At 38.2% G+C, this 21,654-nt stretch overlaps 1 pseudogene; it reads left to right on the forward strand.

Moving 5' to 3' along the window:
• The first annotated feature begins 17,723 nt into the window (after positions 1 to 17,723).
• Positions 17,724 to 18,397, forward strand: LOC117705794 (large ribosomal subunit protein uL16-like; annotated as a pseudogene).
• Positions 18,398 to 21,654: the final 3,257 nt, after the last annotated feature.

Genomic DNA, 21,654 nt, shown 5'->3' on the forward strand with positions numbered 1-21,654 from the left:
TGAATCAATAGCTTGATGCTCTGTTTTCTCACTTCTGCTCAAGAAAACAAAGATAATGGTGACTTGGACGTTTGCCAAATTGCATGTTATATGTATTTTATTATAATAAAATGTTCCTTAGTTTAAACAAATTTGAATCCCAAAAACCAGTGAGCAAATTGAGATAGCAAAGCATTCCAACACCATCCTTAAATCAGGCTTCCACATCTTGTTGATTCCTGTATAGTACCAGTTCACCTGATTTAAATTCTGTATTTTAATGGGCTTGCTAAAAAGATGCTTTCTGTCATCTAAAACATCAGTGAGTTTTTTATAATTTTGTCCCAAGATATATATATATATATATATATATATATATATATATATATATATATCTTGAATGAAAAAACAAACACACAAAACAAAACAAAAACAAAAAACAAGATCAAAAAGAATAACAACCACAACAACAAAACCCTGTCCTACAGTATTGCTAACAAATTACTAAATTCTGTTTGAACACTAGAGGGCTGCAATCCTACGCTTTACATTCTGCCATAGGCTGTATGTTTAGCAGTAATAAATTGCTTTGCAGTCTCCCTTCATGGGCAAGTGTCTATGTCAGTGTTAATTTTTTGAAGTCTAGTCACAAAATAAGTTTACTTGCAAGAGGAATTACATAATGTTATTATGTTCCTTTCTCGAAAAGATATTGGTCACTTTGTTTCCTATACAATATATTCATAGTGACCCCACCCCACCCCCCAATAACACTATGTTGGAACCTTTGTTTTGATGATCATTCATTTCTGACAGTTGCTAGTGCCTGGCTAACCACTAGATAGTATATTTGTTATCATGTTGTTCCTTTGACAAGATAGCTGCCAAATGCAACTTAAGGAAAGTAGACTTTGTTGTGGCTCACAGTTTGAAGGGACCACATCCATCATGGAGGGGAAGGCATGGCAGCTGGAGCACAAGACAGCTGGTCACACTGAGAAACCCTCATCATGTGCCTTTATTCTTTTTATTTTTATTTCTTTTCTTTTTGTAATTGGTGAGTATTGTTATACAGAGATGTCTTTCTGAGGTTGAATTAATTTGTTTAATAATCCCCAATGGTATCCATTTTCTTGTAAACAGAATATTCATGTCTCTCTTTATAGGTGGGTAAAATTCCATTTTGTATGTAAGCCAAATTTTCTTTATCCATTTATACTCTGATGAATACCTGGGTTGGTTCCATGCCTTAGCTATTATAAATAGTACAGTGGTAAGGCATAGTATACAAAGGTCTCTGTGACATATCGATTTAATTTTTTTTAGGTAATTAGGCATTGTATGGCTGGGTCACAGGGAAACTATGGTTTTAGATTTTCAAGGAACCTCTGTTTTTATGGTTTCCATGTTAACTAGACTAGTTGACATTCTCATTATCAGTATATAAGTTCCCTTCCTTCACAACTTCATCATCATTTGTTGTTATTTGTTTTCTGACTGGGGTAAGATGGAACCTCAAAGCAGTTTTAATTAGCATTTCTCTGATAGTTACTGATGTCAAACTTTTTTCATGTTTATTGCTCATTTGTATTTCACCATATTAAAACTGTTCATTGTGTTAGCCCATTTACTGGTTGAATTGTTTGATTCTCCTTCCTTGATTCTTTTAATTCTTTGAATTTTCTAGATATTAATCTTCTGTCAGATGTATAGGTATAATAATTTTAAGACTGATTTTTCAAATTCTCTAAGAATAGCATTGGAATTTTAATAGAGATTACAGAAAATTTACAGGTTGCTTTGGGTAATACATAATTTTTCATTATATTAATTCCACTGACCCATGAACATAAGAGTTCTTTCCATATTTAGTGTCTTTTTTGGTTTCTTTCTTTAGCATTTAAATTTTTTCATTATAGAAGTCTTTTACTTTCTTAGTTCAGGTTAATTTAAGGCAGCAGTTTTCAACCTACAGGTCAAAACTCCTTTGGGGATCACATATTGGATATTCTACATATCAGATATTTATATTAAGATTCATAACAGCAGCAAGATTATATTTATGTAATAGCAACAAAATAAATTTATGGTTGAATGTATGTCACCACAACATGAGGAACTGTATTAAAGGGTCACAGCATTAGGAAGGTTGAAAACCACTCATCTAAGCTACTTTTTGGGACAATTATCAATAGAATTATTTTCCTCATTTCTTTCTCAACATGTTCGTTATTGGTATATAAGAAGGCCATTGATTTGTATATGTTAATCATCTGTGCTCTTAAGACCTTCTATTGACTGGCTGAAGAACACTGAAATTGACTGCCATCTACTTCAGTCAAAGTCTACTGATTTAAAAGACACTCATATCTAAAAATACATCCACATTAGTATGTAGTACATAACCAGCAAACAAATCTAACAGCATTCATACAAAATTAACAAATGCAATGGCTATCATGTTATGCCCTACAGTTAATGGTTAATGGAAATTTAATAAGAATATTCCTCAGCTTACGGAATTCAGCTAGTTGTCTTTTTTTTTCCCACTTAGAAAAGAAGTAAAGAATCCTGAGCCTATCCACATGATTTCTTGTGTTTCTTCTCTTCAGGGAAGAAAGTCAAATAAAAAAGAAAGAAGTTGTCGTGTGTGTGTGTGTGTGTGTGTGTGTGTGTGTGTGTGTGTGTGATTTAGTGTGTTTTATTTAGTGTGTTTGTTGTTAAGGGTGCTGGTGGCCTTGAGAGATTCATCACCTCCATCAAGCCACAGTCTTAATTTCTTCAGTCTTATTGGCATAAAAAAAATCACAGTCATTCTAATCCCAGCTTGAATCAAACTTAAAGCACTGTCTTCTCTTTAGCAGTCTGCAGTTTATATAATCAATGTTATATAGAGCCCAATTCTAGAAATGTTGGATAAACAACACAAACCAATCTACTCAGGAGGGACAGAGCAGTAATGGGTTAGTAAAATTTCCTGGATGGCAAGGAAAACTGTCACATGGAGACTAGTTCTCTTCTCTGACGCAGTAAGTGATCCGTGTCAGCCTTTCCTAGTTGCACGGGAAAGAACCCACCTCAGTACCTATCTGGGGCAAGAGATGTATATGCAGGAAGGAGTCTTGCTACTTGAGTTCCTTGATAGCATCTGTGGAATTTGAAGATTAACTGAAGATCCATGGGATTCATTGTGGAAATGCATTGGCATCTTCTCGCAAGCTTTCTCTTCCTGACCTTTGCTTAGGAGCATCACATCACACATTGGAGAAAGCTTCCTTTGCCTCCATAATGGTAGGCACTCATCCTTCCTGTGACCACCACTTGCTGATGAGAAGAATGCCTCATTTCTGATTCCCCTTAATGGCACACACTTTTGTATTCTTTGTTTTCTATTGATTCTTTTCTCAAGGCAATGTAAAGATGCCTGCTGCTGACCAGGTCAAACAATAATTGGGAATTTTGCAAAATCCTAATGAGCATACCTGAAGGGCTTATCTCTGTTCTCGCTTCCAATAGCCACCACTCAACAACATGTCACACCAACAGCCCAGATTCCCCATCCAGGGGTTTCCCGGCCCATGCGGGGTCTCTATTTCACTTCTGCAATCACCTCACACCCTTTTCTAACTGTTAATTAGACACCTCATTTCTTGGCATGTACATGGGCGTGAGCCATCTGCTTATTGATCATATCCTTCAGAATATATTGGATTTTAAGGGAGACAGTTACAAAAGCAGATGATGTTGTAAGTACTCCTTAGAGAAGGTTTCTCCAGAGCAAACTTGTAAATGCGTAATGGAGACTGACCTGTGATACACACACACAAAGCAACAGTCTACAGATACATTGGCTGCAAAGTTCATATACTGCCATCAACATAACACAGTGTGAAAACAAAATTCAAAATTTCTACCAAAATTGATCCACTGTAGTCAGCAATGAACAAATGACATGTATATATAAGATGGGACAGCAAGCTGTGTGAGTTCTGTGACCTCTGTGAAAGTCATAAGGAGCTGACTTTCCAGCTTAAAGATGGTACCAAGCCTTGTGGTTATCCACCCTATGGTGCATGTCTGGATGCCCTACCACACCCTTACACATGTGGCTCTCAGAGTTGCTCATCAAACAAAAGAGCAGAAATGTTTCAGTGGAAATGATTTTTTAAAACTCATTCTTGAGTAAAAATAGATAGTATCCCTGGCATTCATCAACAAACAAAGTAGAAAGGACTGGGGAGATTTCTCTTTTCTCCATCCTGAACCTAATTTGTTCTTCGTTTGTCTTACATCTTTGAGGACCATAGACTACTTGATCTCAAGCTAAGGTAAAATGCCAGAGTAAGGACAGCAGCATACACTTTCCTGGGGCACATTTGGACTGAGCCATAGTTCTTATTAAAGAGTGCTATTCCAACCCCTCTGATAGGACATAATGCTGCAATTTACTCACAGAGAGCAAATAAACTAGAAGAGGAACAGGTAAGTTCTGGGGTTGGAATCACAATTCAACCACTTACCTCTGGCAGGTATAGCTGTCAAGCCACAGGACAGTCACATCTGTGTAATAGGAGATGCCCTTTGATTCCATCCTGTGCCTATGTTAGATAAAAAAAAAAAAAAAAAAAAAAAAAAAAAAAAAAAAAAAAAAAAAAAAAAAAAAAGCAAATTCCTAGTTAAATAAAGAGACTGCCAGACCGTGCTAGCGGCTTTCCTCCCTTCTGTAACCAAACACCTGGCAGAGGCAATTAAAGAGAAAAAGAATTGGCTTTTGGTTCATGGTTCAGAGGATACATTTTGTAAAATACCATACTAATAATGTCAACTATTCTTACAGTTTCTGACCATGGATGTTTGTCTCTCTTTTTCACAATATGTTTCACATGTGGATCAGGCTCTAATTATCTTCATAAATTCCTTATACTTTTATATAGCAAAAACCAGCTCTATGTGAGGCAGTAATGGGGACACTTGTGACTCCATGTCATCTCCAAGACCATTTCTCCATCTTCAGAATTGAGCTAAGGATGAGGATATTGACTGAGGAATGCAACAGAGCAGAAATGAACTTAGTCAGTATGAGAAGCTACTTAGCTGCTAGTATGAGATTGTGAAACTCCAAGACAGCACTGTCTACACATAATGACAGAAGAAGCTAGCATCAGTGGAAGGCTTTCTGTTCTTAGAAAGCATCATTTTTAATCACTTCTCCTCCAAAGGGTTTTATGGCTTATGTCACTCAGAGAACGGAGTGCCTAGCAGCAGGTGTGGCATTGGCATCATCACTGGAAAAGTATGAATAATGCTTTGGTCAGCAACCTAAATGAAGATACCTGGTGAGAAGAGCTCTTTCTGAAACCCAGGTAGAAAATCAATGTTCCTGGATGGATGAGAGGGAGAAATCTATAGGAAAGGATGTGAGTACTGTATAATGCAACTTGAAGATTTTTTTTCCCTCTCTCATGCAGTTGACTTAATAGAAAGTAGAATCTAAAAACTGCTTGTTTGAAGGTGAAGGTTTACCTAGGAAGAACCGGCTGGCACTCCATCGACTGACTGCTGGTTTACTGGGACACTGCTGGTGTCCAAGCCTGCATTTTCATTGCTTTGTGGGTTTTTTTCTGATTTATAAGACTAGTGATGATATGCATATTCCAAGAATGAAACATCAATTTAAGAGTTGGAATGACTTCTAAGTCAATTTATCAATTATTCTGCTATAAATATATAAAATAGTTTTGATTTTTAATTCATTGATTCATGAATTCATGAACCCTTTACAATAGGCCCAGGAGCAATATTGCACTTTTTCACTTGTACAAAATTTTCTTCACAATGTATGTATGTATGTATGTATGTATGTATGTGTATATATATATATGTATGACATCCCCTAAGTTAACAGAGCTAAGACATTAACAGATCATTATTTTATTGTTATATTAGATGTATATTGTCTAATCTTTGCTTAGTACCTAGTTAGAATAGATATATTTATTTTCAGATAAGGAAATACAAGTTGCCATCATCACATGAACTACTGATCATTTTGGTTCCCTGTTTCTCCACCAACCCCGACATTGTTCCTACAACTGATTGTCTATCAAATACATGACAAAAATAGATCACACACAATGGGATTGTGGGATTAGCTTAGTTTTTAGTGTACTTGCCTCATGTGTTTGAACCTCAGCAATGCATATAACTTGGTGTGATGGTGCAGACCTGTAATCTCAGCACTGGGAAAGTGAAAGTAGGAGAATCAGAAAGTTCATGAACATCCTTAGCCACATAGTAAGGTCAAAGCCTAGGTTATAAGATCCTGCCTCACAAGACAAACAAGCAAGCAAACAAGCAAACCCAGCTTGTATACACATCCAGTATCTTTTATTCAAAATGCTTTCAGTGCCAGGATTCCATATTTTGCAGTTGCTGAGATTTTAGAATCTTTGCATATACATAATAAGCAATTATGGGGATGGAACATTAGTTTACATATACAAATTTACCTATTTAACACATACCCTATACGCACAGCCTAAGAATAACTGGGTGCAATAGCTTTAGTGAGCTTACATTTTTATTTCAATCTGTCACGTGAACTCAGATGTGGAATTTTTTATTCATGACTAGCACTCCATGTGGGTTAGATTTACAAACACTTGAAATTTCTCATCTTTGGAATAAAGATGGTCAACCCAGATAAAGAGCACAAAGTCCTAAGCTCTCTAGATCCTCCTTGAATCCTCCTTGAATCTTCTAACTTTTCTGCCTGTGAGGCCACAGTAGTCTGTGGAAACAATGGACACACAGCACTTGCCATCAAGTCTACTGAAAAATCCCTTCATTCTGATACACAAAAGGCTAAACCAGAAATCCACATTGAATGCTGTTGCTAATAACGGTTACTATCATAATACTTCACCCTACAAACAATTGAGAGCCAGGCTCCTTTGCTAAATGGCTACAGTGAAAAAAAGTTAGGAACTCATACTTGGGCATGATTTTAATCACAAATATATTCAAATCCACGGAGTCCAGCCACATCCAAAGCTCACCAAGGGAGCAATGGCTTTTAACTCTGATTTCACTTTGATGTGTTTGCCCACCACCCAGGGAACCCCATGAGTTAACCTTTCTCTGGCATCTATTGATCCTCTAGATTTGAAGAGTGTTAGTACAATTTACCTGGCTCAGGTCTAATTTTTATGAAATTTACTTAACCATACACTGCATCTTAGATTGTCACAGAACCCCATACATCTATAAATAATGACAAGAAAAGATATGTAAGATGACATTGAATTTCTAAATTTTTTTTATTTGAACAAATGACTGGGCTATGGGTTTTTTGCTTGTTTGTTAATTGATATTATTACTATTGTTATTATTATTATTATTATTATTATTATTATTATTATTATTATTATTTACAATCAAGCCATTGCCTTACTTCCCAGTCCTTCCTCTCCCAGTTCCGCATTCTGCTCCTCCTCCCCTGTCTCCAAGAGGATGCTCCCCACACCAGGCCTCCCCACTCCCTGGGGCCTCAAGTCTCTCAAGGATTAGCTTGTCTTCTTCAACTTAGGCCAGACCAAGCAGTCCTCTACTACACATGTGTCAGAGACCTCAAACCACCTCTTATATGCTGCCTGGTTGGTAGCTCAGTGTCTGGGAGCTCCCAGGGGTCAGGGTTAGTTGAGACTGGTGGTCTTCCTATAAGGTTGCCCTCCTGTTTAGCTTCTTCCATCCTTCCCCTAGTTCAACCATAGGGGTCCCGGACTTCGGTCCAGTGGTTGGGTGTAAGTATCTGCTTCTGTTTCAGCCAGCTGCTGGTTGGCCTCTAAGAGAAAAGCCATGCTAGGCTCCTGTCTGTAAGCACACCACAGCATCAGTAATAGTGTCAGGCCTTGGTGCAGCCCCAGGAAATAGATCCCAACTTGGGCCAGTTATTCAACCTTTTTTCCCCTCAGTCTCTTCTCCCTGCAGTTCTTTTAGACAGGAACAATTCTGGGTCAGAAAATTTGACTGTGGGTTGGCAAATCTATTCCTTTGTTTGAGGCCCTGTCTATCTACTGGAGATGGACTCTTCAAGTTCCCTCTCTCATGGGCATTTTGGCTAAGGTAACCCACATTGAGTCCTGAGAGTCTCTCACCTCCCAGGTCTCTGATATCTTCTAAAGGGTCCACCTCCCACCCCCTGAGGCAGCATATTTCCATTCATTCTGCTGGCCCTCTGGGCTTTTCTTCTGCTCTCCCATACCTAATCCTGTTCTCCCCATTCCCCTTCTCCCTCCCCTCTTTTACAAATGTCCCTCCCTCCCTCTGCCTCCCATGATTATTTATTTCCCCCTTCTAAGTGTGATTGAAACATCCTCACTTGGGCCTTTCTGTTTGTTAAATTTAAGTTCTGTGGGTTGTATCCTAGGTATTCTGTGCTTTTTGGCTAATATCCATGTATGTCCTTTGGATCTGAGTTACCTTACTCAGGATGACATTTTCTAGTTCCATCCATTTGCCTGCAAAACTCATGATGTCCTCATTCTTAATAGCTGAATAATATTCCATTATGTAAATGAACCACATTTTCTGTATGCATTCTTTGTTTGAAGGGCATCTGGGTTGTTTCCAGCTTCCTGTATTACAAATAAGGCCATTATGAACACAATGGAGCATGTGTCCCTGTGGTATGGTGGGGCATCTTTTGGGTATATGCCCAAGAGTGGTATAGTTGGGTCTTCAGGTAGATCTATTTCTAATTTTTTGAGGAACTGCCAGATTAATTTCCAGAGTGGTTGTACCAGTTGTAATCCCACTATCGATGGAGGAGTGTTCCTCTTTCTCTACATCCTCTCCAGCATGTGCTGTCACCTGAGTTTTTGATCTTAGCCATTCTGATTGGTGTAAAGTGGAATCTCAGTTGTTTTGATTTGCATTTCCCTGATGACTAAGGAATTTGAACATTTCTTTAAGTGCTTCTCAGCCATTTGAGATTCTTCTGTTGTGAATTCTCATTTTAGCTCTATATCCCATTTATATGTTTTTGATAATAGCCCTCTATCGGATGTGGGGTTAGTGATGATATTTTTCCCAATATGTAAATTGCCAACTTGTCCTACTGACTGTGTCTTTTGCCTTACAAAGCTTTTCATTTATCAATTGCTATAGGACCTAAAACATTGGAGTTCTATTTAGAAAATTTCCCCCTTGTATTAATGAGTTCAAGGCTCCCACTTTCTCTTCTCTTTGATTCAGTGTATCTGTTTTTATGTTGAGGTCCTTGATCCACTTGGACTTGAGCTTTATGCAAGGTAATAAATATGGTCCTATTTTTATTTTTCTACATACAGACTGCCAGTTAGACCAGCAACATTTATTTAAGATGATTTCTTTTTTTTCCATTGTTTTTTAAGGATAAAGTAACTTCTGAGTTGCTTATTAACTCTCACTTTTGTCCCAGAGAGGAAAGAAATGTTTAATTGTAGATTACTCAGGTGAGGTGAGACAGGCTTCATGGTTTCTTCTCAGTTCACACTAGAAAAACTCTGGCTTCTGAGAGAAGCCAAAGTTTTTAATTTTAATTTAAAATTAAAATTAAAATTTTGATTAATCAACCCACACTGGTGTTTTTACAAAGAAAACAAAAACAAGATAAAATGTAGATTGTCCTGGCAATAGGATGTTTCCAGAATCTCTCTTAAGTTTTATCCCAAATCAGAAACATAACATTTATCACTACATCCCCAATCATTTCTCAAAAATCGTTAAAGTATTGACTTGTCATTTAGCAAAAGCTATTTACTCTGTGAACTGGTTGCTTTTGTAATTATGCTCAAGAATTCAGTAACAATCTTCACAATGAAGAGTGGTTTGTAGAAGGTGGTAGAATCACCTCGCACTGGGGGAGAATTAATGTATAAATTTGCATACCATGTCTCTGTTTGACATGGGGCCCACTGTACCATTCAAATTTCCCCTTCCCCCTAAAATGACTTGCTGATTTCTATATTCTGTCCTGGTCAGTGTATTTCTTAATAAAATAACAACAATGACTTAAGTATGTTTTTTAAAGAAACTGCATTGTTGCAGAGGCATTTAAAATTAAAAGAACAGCCTTTCAACCCTGAATATGTCAGGTTTTTTCCTTGAATATTTGATAAGAAAACAAAAACTACATACTGGAAAAAGGATCATCAACAAATGATGTTAGCTAAACAGGATAGCTGCACGTAGAAAAACCCAAATAGAACTGTACTTATCACCCTGTACAAAGTTCAACTCCAAATGAATCAAAGACCTCAATATAAAACTGGATACTCTGAACTGAGAGAAGAGAAAGTAAAGAATATCCTTGAATTCATTGTCACTGGAAAAGACTTTCTATATAGAAATCTGTTAGCATAGGCTCTAAGATCAACAATTAATAAATTGGACCTTATGAAACCAAACACCTGCTACACAGCATAGGACACTGTTGTTTGGACAAAGTAGTATCCTAGAGAATGGGAAAAGATTTTTATCAACTACCTATCTAACTAATAGAAGGCTAATATCAAAAATATTTTTAAAATTCTCAAAAAACTAGATATGAAGAAAACAAATAAGTCAATTAAAAATGGGTATAGATCTAAACAAAGAGTCTCAAAAGAGGAAATTCAAATGGTCAAAAACATTTAAGAAAATGTTCAACATCCTTCGCCATCAGAGGGACATGCAAATCAAAACTACTTTGAGATTTTTTATCTTACATCTGTCAAATTAGCTAAGATCAATAGAACGAGTGACAGCTCATACTGGTGAGGATGTGGAGTAAACATAACACTCATCCATGGAGTGCAAATGTGTACAGCCACTATGGAAATCAGTGAGGCAATTTCTCAAGATCCAGCTATACCCTTGTTGGGCACATACCTAAAGAACACTTCATCATGCCACAGAGACACTTGTTCAACCATGTTCATTGCTGCTCTATGCATAATAGATAGATATTGAAAATAATCTAGATGCCCTTCAAAAAGATGTCCAGAGAAGAATGGATAAAGAAAATGTTATACAATATAATGGAGTATTACTCCATCGTTTTAAAAAACAAAAATGTGAAATTCACAGGTAAATGGATAGAACTAGAAAAAAAAATCTTCTTAAGTGGGATATCCCAGAACAAGAAAAATATTTAGATATTAGCTGTTAAGTCAATAATAACCAAGCTCCAATTCATAGAACTACAGAGGATAGGTAAAATGGCAAAGGGGTTGAGGACATAGATTTCTCAGAAAAGAAACTAGAATAGATAGTTATGGATGGATGGATGGGTGGATGGGAATGAGAGGGAAGAAGGGGACACAGGAGCATATGGCAAGGGACAACTAAAATTATGGGACATTTGAAGAGTAGTATGGAAACCTAATACAGTAGAAGTTTCCTAAAATATATAAACATATGAAGATGATCTAAATGAAATTACCATATAATAGAGGAGACTTCAACTGGCCCTCTCTAGTCAACAAATAAAGCTTCTAATACTAGGATTGGTTTGCATCTAATTGCAAAGGGGTCTCATGGGAATCCTCAACAACCCAGGCTGTTGCCTAGACCATACTCTGTCTCCACAAACTAACAAAAGGACCTTATTGCTGAAGAACGCACCTGCACAAATCATTGAACATGAAATTGAGCTGGTCCCTGGTGCATTCTAGAGTCTTTGATGTTACAGGAAGGTACTCTACAGGGTACCAAAAGAGAAACATAACCACCACCCAGTCCTAAATTCTTTGCTCTACTATAGTGTCCTGATAGCAAGATATGATAGGGAGATGGTGGCACAAAGCTTGTGGGAGTAACCAACCAATATCTGATGTGACTTACGGCCACTCTACAACATAGAACCCATACCCAACACAGTTTGTGTGACCAAACACCTAAGACTAGATGGTCCAGGGATCTGGGGTAAATAAAATTCTCCCACACTCATAGACCAGTGCCTTCCTCAGCCATTATCAAAGAAGCAGATGAGAAAAATACAGAGACCCACGTTCCATATTAAACAGAGAGTGAGAGGCCTTGGAACACTCAGTCCTAAATTGGGTATGTCCACTGAATCCCTCCCCTTGGGGCTCAGGAAACTCTGTGGAAAAGGAACCAGGAAGGTTTTAAGCATCAAAAGTAATTGAGAAAACTAAGGTCCATTGAATCAACATGAGAAGAGTTCATATGAACCCATAAAGGCTGAAGCAGCATGCACAGAACCTGCAAGGGTCTACACCATGTCCCCTGCAAATATTTTATGGCTTCTAGTTGAGTGTTTTTCTGGGATTCCTGAGTGTGCAAACAAGTGGATCTATTTCTTGTGCTCTTTTCTCTTTGTTTGTTTTACCTAACCAATTCCAATAAGTTATTTTTTGTTTATCCTATATTTTATTTTATTTATTATTATCCCTTAGAAGCTTGTTTGTTTTCTTAAGAGAGATAGAAAGAAAGAAGTTCTGGATGGGAGGAGAGTTGGAGAGGAACTAGGAAGAATAGGGAAAGGGTGATAATAATAGGTTATATTATCTAAGAAAAAATCTATTCTCAATAAAAGGGGAAAAGAGAGATTCTTACAAATTTGAATTCCATTCTTCTCTCCTGGGGGCTTCTTAAATAGTCCCTTTCCATCGAACTTCAGTGTATTCTTGGATCACCTTAGGGCCTACTTACAATGAAGGTTCTGATTTGGTGAGTATGGTGGAGCCTGAGGTTCTGTGTCTCTAACAAGCTCCCATGCTACACTGCTACTGTACTAGTAATCATATCTGGAGTGCAGGGCTTGGAGGTCACTTCTTCCAGTGGGTCCTAACCCTGATTGTGTTGGAACTGCTCATGGGAAACTTCTCAAATACCTAGAAGCCTGTGTGCACTTTCTCATTTAATTGGTCTCAGGTGGAACAGAACTGTCAGTACCTTCCTGCAACCTTTTACAGTGAGCCTCCTTTGCAGTCAAGAATGGAAAGCATCATCTGAAACTTCTGAGTCTCAAGAGTGTGGTCCCTGGCCCAGAGCACAGAGTTCATCTGGAAGCATGTTAGAAATGCAAATCCTGACTCCAGACCTTTAACTGAATGCAGTTACCAGAGAAATCTCATACAGAAAAATTTCCAAAAATGCCCTCACCCATACTTCCAGTCTACAACACCACAACTTCAGTCATACCTTGGAGAACTCTCAGCTCCTAAAAGAGTTTGAAAGCAGAATTATCCTAGGAATAGTAGAACACGGAGGCGGATGGTTTTCTGTGTTTTTTCTGGGTAAAACTAAGCATGCCTATTCTCTTCATCTTTTTAAAAAATTATTTGCGTTTAATTATTGTTTGAGTATTTCATGCATTCCTATAATGAGATTTGATCAAATTCATCCCCCATCCTGTCCCCTCAATTCTTCTCCACACCCACCAGTGACACGTTTTCCTCCCAAATTTATGTGCTCTCTTTTTAACCCCACTGAATCTACTAAACAGCAGTTATTGCCAGGAATCCTTACATAATCTGAAAGCTAACTCTTTTCAAAGGAATGTGTTAAAAAGGCAATGTGGGGATTCTAACAACCAATTACCACGAGAAACTCCCTTCTCTTTGCCCCTTTGACTTATCTCATTAAAAAAGGCAGTTGATATGCAACATCTTCCAACTTTTTCTAAATTAATTATTAGTGCCTGAAGGTATTGAAACCCTGAACTTTTACAAGACTACAGGACTAGACAAAAACAGAAGGACTGCTGACTCCCTAACCAGGCAACTTAATTTCCCAATTATCTTTCCTAGGCAAATTACAGATCTAAATATAACATATTGTAACCTTTGTAATTTACCTATCAGGCTGATGAATCCATGCCTTGATCTCTTGTTTTCTCTCTTCTGTTCAAGGAAACAGAGATGGGTGAGGGTTCACTAAATGCTTGTCAAATATGACATTGCCAAATTAAGAAGGAAACCCATGTGAGATCGCCCAGCCAGCATCAAGGAGAGGAAATGAGAGGGCTTGGGCTCCTTTGCCCTGACACTGGGAATGAATTAATTAAGGGTTCTAAATTTAGACCCTTCAGGCAGTATCTGAAGTGAAGTGACTGTGTTTGACTCACAGAAAACCCTTACTTATTATTTCAGGATGATGCCAATTGACAGGCAGTGGGAACTCCAATCAAGATAGTGTTTATAGAAGATTATCTATCTATGCTTTAATGCAGACTGGGATAGATCTATTTCCTGAAAGGGTTCCAGACTCCCACCCAACTCCTACCCTCCAACTCTGCTGGGAGTGAAAGGGGACACCACAACATCTGAATGTGAACATTGACAACATCTGAATGTGCCCATAGATGACCTCAGTACTGGGCTCTGCCTCATCATCTACCAGCTTCTTGGGATCTCCAACTGCTAAGTCCCTAAGTGTCTTTCTTTGAGGGGCTGCTAATCTACTCACTTCTTTACTCAAAGAATTCTTGAATTTTTACAACAGGAAACCATTCAGCATCTATAAGCCCTTCTCCTTGCACCTCTGAACTTCTTATTATCAATCTTTGAAAAAGGACCATTTCCATATGCCCTAATATTTCTGTTTTGACTAGAATTTGACAGAGCTATCCTGCTTTGGTTCTGAAAACCTTCATATGGAACACTTCAAAACAGAAAGAATGGCATGAATAAAGTCTGAGAACTTTTTCAGTAACTATAAGGGATTTATTAAGGTTGTAAGATAAAATTCAAACCTAAAACTAAAAAGGCGAGCAGGCAGCCACTCTCAGAAGGCTTTTAGACTCCTGATAAACAGCCATAATTCATCTGAGTGCAGTAGGATCCAGAAGGGTCCCCAGAAGAACAGAATGTAGTTATATCTGCATTCTTCAAGGGTTAAAGGAAGATATGACTCGAGCGTATGTTGAACATCTTAAGTAAGACTTGATTAGGGAGGCCAGTTGTGGGAGTTGAGTGGTTAAAGTCTTCTAAATTTGAGAAGCACAAGGAGTAAGAGTTGACTGAAGATATCTGTGTAACCATGATAAAGGTTATCATCCAGATTTTTGATGTTATTAATGGCCGTGTGCCATCTTCTGACCTGAAAGATTGTGATAACCTCCACATCAGGCAGATTGGATATGAAATGAAAACTTCCAGAAGATGAAATAATGGACTGGGAGCTTAATTTAAAAAAATGACAGCTACAAATGTAACTTGAAGATTTTTCAGTAGAGGCCACTCCCATCATCCCCAGATCTCACTATGACTCCCAATACCCGACTTGTGCTCAACATCCAGTCTCAAACTGCAGTCCCCAAACACAGAAGGCTAAATTCTTCAGCCCTTCCTTCACCTGCACAGCTATTCTTCAAAGAATCATCTTCACCATTTCTTCCCCCGCAGACTGCCCTGTCAAAACTCTCTCCTTCTTTGGATGATACAGTGTCTATGAATTTGGGTGGGATTCTAATTGCTGACATATTATTTTCTTTATCCATAAAATCATATCTGCCCTGTAGGATATCTTTTCTTTGAGCATTTGTTGTTTCTCCACCCCTCCCAACCCCATCATACAACTCAAAAGACAGTCAATGCACAAGATGTTTTGGAGACATGCCAGGATGCACCTGTGAAAACAAGTACTGGTGATTTAGTCAGGATGAATGTCACTCTAGGTAAGGCCAATTGAGAAAGTAGATTTTCAAGTAAAAGGGATCTAGTGAGCCAAGCCATAAACTCTGCAGCAGGGAGCCTCTGGCACTTCAACCACAGAAACAAAACAGCTTTGGTGTGTCCTAGAAACTAGCCTTGGCTGGATTGTACTGGGACTATGAGAGACTTTTCAGAACACTAACAGATGCCAGAGACTGCTAAAGCCACAGAGAAGGCATGGCTCCTGTTGGGGTGGTAATCTCCCTGGCTTTTCCCCATCTCCTACCCTCTTACTTTTCACTAATACCTCCCATTGTTATTCCATGCAAAGCTGTCAATACACAAACCTTAGAAGCCCAATCTGCAGGATGTGCTCAGAGTACAGGAAGAACAGAGACAAATGAGGAGGGAGCCTTAGAACAAACAGCTAGTAACCAATTGTCAGCTAACTAGTCCAGCAGCATCAGTAGATAATTGTTATTAATATTCCTTCTATCCATTCTTTTCCCTCTTTAGAACCTCAACTAACACAGAGAGAAGCAACAAAAGGGTTTTGAATGAGAAAGAATGTTGCGGTTTCCCTAAGGAAACGTCAAAATACCCACAAAGAGGCTGCTTGCTTGCATTTTCAGACAGCCTCACTAATCATCTCTTTGGGTGCTTTGTATGCTATTCCAGAATAACAGGGAGGATGGGGCTCCTTGGGCAGGTTAACATGCTACTTCATGCCAAACCAATTTTAACCACTCTGCTGCAGCCACAGTTTGTCCCTGTTGGACCCTGGGATCTTCCATGGAGAGTACAGAATTATTGACATTTTTACTCTGGGTTGCAATTTCTCAGCCCTCACCTAGGATCCCCTGTGACTCTAATAACTAATTATCAAGATTAGATATCATTACTCTATTTCACCTGTCATTTCCTGCTCTACTTTGTATGTTTAGGTATCATTTCCTCTCCTAGCCCCCAGGCCGTAACGTCCTTAAGATCATCCCAAGAAAGGAAAAACATCAAAGCTCTCACTTGCTAATAGCTAGCTGGCCAGCAAAATGACCAGCATACTGGCTCTTGTCAGACTGAGGGCAGGCTCAGCAATCTGATTTCATACAGGTTATGGCTATTCCAGGCTTGTGAAGGTAGTAACTACGGGTGAAGTTAGGGGTGAGTAGCATTTGCCATTGTTTAATTCTTCTTTGCCTGTGACTATTGGGGCTTCAAAAATTCCACAATGTCCACAAACAAACTAGCTTCCTGCTATTTAGTAGCTGCTGAACAAGACTGTAGGAAGTCTGCTTGGAAACCATAATGTATTTTGGCTGCAGCTGGACTACATTACAAAAAAGACATCAACCAAAGTAGGAGGGTAATTTTGGTCTTAGTACCAACGAATTTAATGAAAGAACATTAGTGTCCCTTTTTCATGAGAGTAAGGCATAAAGACATTTGCAGAATCCCTCCATCTCTGTCATTTGAATGTTTCTGGGATGGATATTGCTTTTATTGCTCAATTATGACTGCTTCCTTCTTAGATTTGTAATTGTGACTAAATATGTTCCTGTCAGCATTTGCTTTGGTCGTCCTTCTGTGAAATGCACAGGAAGAATTTGTGTTTCTGCAAAATGTGTTTATGTAATCAGATATACTTCTTGAGAAGAGCGCATTAGAAAGCCAAAAGCTTCCTGATTTTTCCTCTATGATTCTTTGTCTTAAAAGCTGTATCTGAAGGTTCTGTCAGCATATCAGCATTTCAACACAGGAAACAAAACAAATGCTGGCAAATTCTGCACCTGCTTCTCATTTATCCCTAGGAAACAATATTTTCTATTACTTTTTCTTACTCAAGAACAGTGTAATAACATGTCACATGACTGTTGCTGTCAACAATGCATGGCGCCTAAGAAAGTGCCCCCTTCAAAAAAATCAAAGTAGAGCTAGAAAATTCCTATTGCCTAGTGACATGGCACAACAATTTCTCTTGTTTGTGGTGGTTCTGTTATCAACAAAGCCACGGTGATGACAGTGGCATAAAAGCATGTCTAAGTAAGTATATACACTTGATAATAAAAAGTGATCATGCGCTCTTTTCTTCTGGCGCGCCACCAATGATCCTATTGTCATCATGGGCCATAGACCCGCCCGGTGTTACCGGTATTGTAAGAACAAGCCATACCCAAAGTCTCGTTTCTGCCGTGGTGTCCCTGATGCTAAGATCCACATCTTTGACTTGGGATGGAAGAAGGCGAAAGCTGATGAATTCCCACTTTGTGGCCACATGGTGTCAGATGAATATGAACAACTCTCATCTGAATCACTGGAAGCTGCCCGTATTTGTGCCAACAAATACATGGTAAAGAGTTGTGGCAAGGACGGCTTTCGTATCCGAGTGAGGCTCCACCCTTTCCATGTCATCCGTATCAACAAGATGTTGTCCTGTGGTAGGGCTGACAGGCTACAGACAGCACTGTATGCGTGGTGCCTTTGGGAAGCCCCAGGCCACAGTGGCCAGGGTTCACATTGGCCAGGTCATCATGTCTATCCGTACTAAGCTGCAGAATAAGTAACATGTGATTGAGGCTCTGCGCAGAGCCAAGTTCAAGTTCCCTGGCCGCCAGAAGATCCACATCTCAAAGAAGTGGGGCTTAACCAAGTTTAATGAAGATGAATTTGAGGACATGGTTGCTGAGAAGCGGCTCATTCCTGATGGCTGTGGTGTCAAATATATTCCCAATCGTGGTCCTCTACACAAGTGGAGAGCCCTGCATTCCTGAAGGCTTCCACGGTGCTCTCCTATACCCTACCAAATCATCTTCAATAATAAATCTTGAATCAAGTCTGAAAAAAAAAGTGGTCATGCATATTTGCATATTTCTTCTACTAATCTTTATGATGGACACACTTTCTTCTACTTACACAAAAGCTACAAATCTACCAAGTTTTGTCAGCAACAGTCTCATTTATCACCTACTCACAATGTCTTTTTGTGTGTGAGAGTATGTTTGCATGAATGCAATCATTGTGTACATGTATGTACATGTATATATGTAGAGGTCAGAGGTCAATCACAGGTTTCCTTCCTCAGCCATCATATAAATTGATTTTTGAGACAGGATCTCTCCCTGGCTTGAAACACACTGATTAAGCCAGACTGACTGGCCAATGAGCCCCAGGAACCCCACTTATCTTTTCCTTTCCAGCTCTGTAATTACAAGCTTATGTTACCACACCCATCTTCTGGATGTGAGTGCTGGAAGTTTAACTCAGACCCCTCATGCTAACAAAGCAAGCACTTTACCAACTGAACCATCTCCTGAACCCTCATCATTTCTCACCATATCTCTTGATTGCATCATTCTATCTTATGCTTAAAGATGTTTTGTTTGTGGTGCAATTTATCAGACCCAGAGCCTAGTACATGCAAGATAAGAAAGAACTCTACCACTGATGTATAGCTCCAGCCCTCGTGTGCTTGACTTAAAACTCCCTTCCTTTATTCATCATGGTCCTAGGACTCACAGTGTACTTTACATTATATAGTAGTAGAGTAGTAAATCTATGCTAATATAGTTGATGCTGTTCAGACAATGATCAAATTACCTAATGACATTTTCCAGAATGTATGCCTACTGCTAAGTTATGCATAACTATATTGAACTCTTTCCTCCAATAGAGAGAAGGATGCAATTTAGTTGTTCAAAAATTACATACTTTACAAAATATTCCAAAATTATCAGTGACATCTAAATAATTATATGTGAAATGCTAGAAGAATCCAGGTCACCAAATTAAGGTGCCACAAGAACAAAGAGTGGTTGGAAGAGAAACTCCAAAACCTAACAGGATAACTACCTCCAGAGAACAATTCTTGTGGCAAGATTACATACACAGCACTGTGATTTGCATGGAGAAGCATAAAAGTTTAAATTAAGCAAAAATAAAAGCAAAGATAGATTTGGGAAATGCACCTGTTATGAACAGTTGGATAATGTTGATGATGTGACAGTGATGGTGGTGATGGTTTGTTTATTTACTTTTAATTACTAGAAAATCAATTAAGAAAAGAACTACAGATCCAAGAGAAATGTCACCAAGATCAGAATATTAAGGAGATAAAAAAAATGAAAGGAATTTCAGACACACACACACACACACACAAAAAAAAAAAAAAAAAAAAAAAAAAAAAAAAAAAAAACCAAATCAAAAAGTTGGAGATCCTTTGGCCAGATAGTATAATACTATAGAGATTAACTTTTTAAGCACAGTCAAGTTTTGGTTAATTTTAGTTTGGGAGACTTCTGAGGTAGGGAGAAGAATATGTGGATAAATGATCCAACCTCAGTATCATGCCGTGTTTTACATTCCAAGTGGGTGTCTGCTCCTGCAATGAGAGCAGAACATGTGGATGAAATTAACGTCCACACATGCATTCAGCCACAACATAGCTCCTCACAGCTGCCAAGAGATGGAAACATTCCCATTCGTATCCTGTTTCATCTGAACTTTTAGTTGGTCTTTTTGTAATTCATGTCCTGGTCCTGCTCAAAGGAATCAGTCACCTGAGGGTCACTGAAGAGTCACTTGAATGGAAGAGCTGCAGCCCACTTGTTCTCATCATGTGTCACTGAATTGAGATAAGTAAGGCTAAATTTCCATGACCACACAAAAAGGTTTTCTTGATCTTTTTCAGTGACAAAATGTCATACCCATATACCACCTTCCTGTCCTGAGACAGATTGCTCAAAAACAGCACATATTTCTTACTTTAAATTCAGTGTAAGCCTTCCCAGGCACTTAAATATATAGAAGCAGTAGAGCTAACCATCTTTAATATAATATTTGCTCCATGCATTTTCATTTATTATCCATAATGAAAAGCAATAATTTATCTGTTGTTTCATTCTCTGCTTTGACCCACTAGTCTGTAACTAGTTTTAAGATGCTCGTAGACAAACTGCTAGTCACACTGTGTTGAGCAAATGAAATGCGTGGCCACAGTTTTACATAATATCCATATGCAAAAGATGAGTGCATTGCCCATAAATTTATAATTTAATAGACTGTTCTAATAATATACTGGTGAATTTATATGCATTACCCAATAGCAGTTCCAAATTGAATAATAAATGCGAAGTGGATACACTCTCTTGAACTAACGAGCAAAGTATAATTTAAAAATTTTAGTCTAGTTTTACACAAAACAAGAAAATGTTTCATTTTGTACAGTAGGGTAGGAAGAATACTACAGTGAGTCTGCAGAAAGCATGAAAAGAAGTGTTAATAGTATGTTCATATAAAGGATATCTCAGAAGGCAATGGAGCATACTATAGCTGATTAATAAAAGGTACATAGCTTTGCATACCACCTCACGTTATGATCATAAGGATGCTGAATAGTATGAGTCAAAGAGTCATGTTAATTTTCAAAAAATGTTTTCTCTTCCCAGTTACACAAGAATTGAGTTTGTAAAGAATATTAATATCTGTTCCAAGGCAGCTTTTAGACATAGCCAACCACCTAACATTTGCTTTGTTGAGTTTAATGTTTCATTGTTTGCTTTAGTTGTAGTAAGTTTCCACTGAATATTATCCTTTAAATTGTCATTGATATTATCAATCCATGTGAAAAGCGTGGCAGATAAGTTTAACTGTCTGTCTGGAAGAATGAAAATCATAGAATGGGAGACAAAGAGTGGGAAATTAGATAAAAGATTTAAGTGGGCACTGCTGAATAGAGGGCATCCAAACTGGCAACAAGTGTGAAAAAGTATTTGATCACATTAGTCCTTGGAAAAATTAAAATGTATTGCAGTAATGTCATCAATATACACATTTTAAAGGTAAAAATTTGGAACCACTAAGAATGTAAAGTATTGACAAAAACTTAGAGTATGGAACTATCCCACAGTGTGGAATTTCTAGTATGAATTTTCTGGAAAATTAATGCTTAGTATCTACTAAGGTTAAATGCATATATTTCTAGGGTCTAGAAATTCCACTTCTGGGAGCATGCTCAAAAGAAAGCTATGCACAGGTGCAG

Source organism: Arvicanthis niloticus, chromosome 3 (assembly GCF_011762505.2).
Source record: "Arvicanthis niloticus isolate mArvNil1 chromosome 3, mArvNil1.pat.X, whole genome shotgun sequence".
In the NCBI taxonomy this organism is placed as follows: domain Eukaryota; kingdom Metazoa; phylum Chordata; class Mammalia; order Rodentia; family Muridae; genus Arvicanthis; species Arvicanthis niloticus.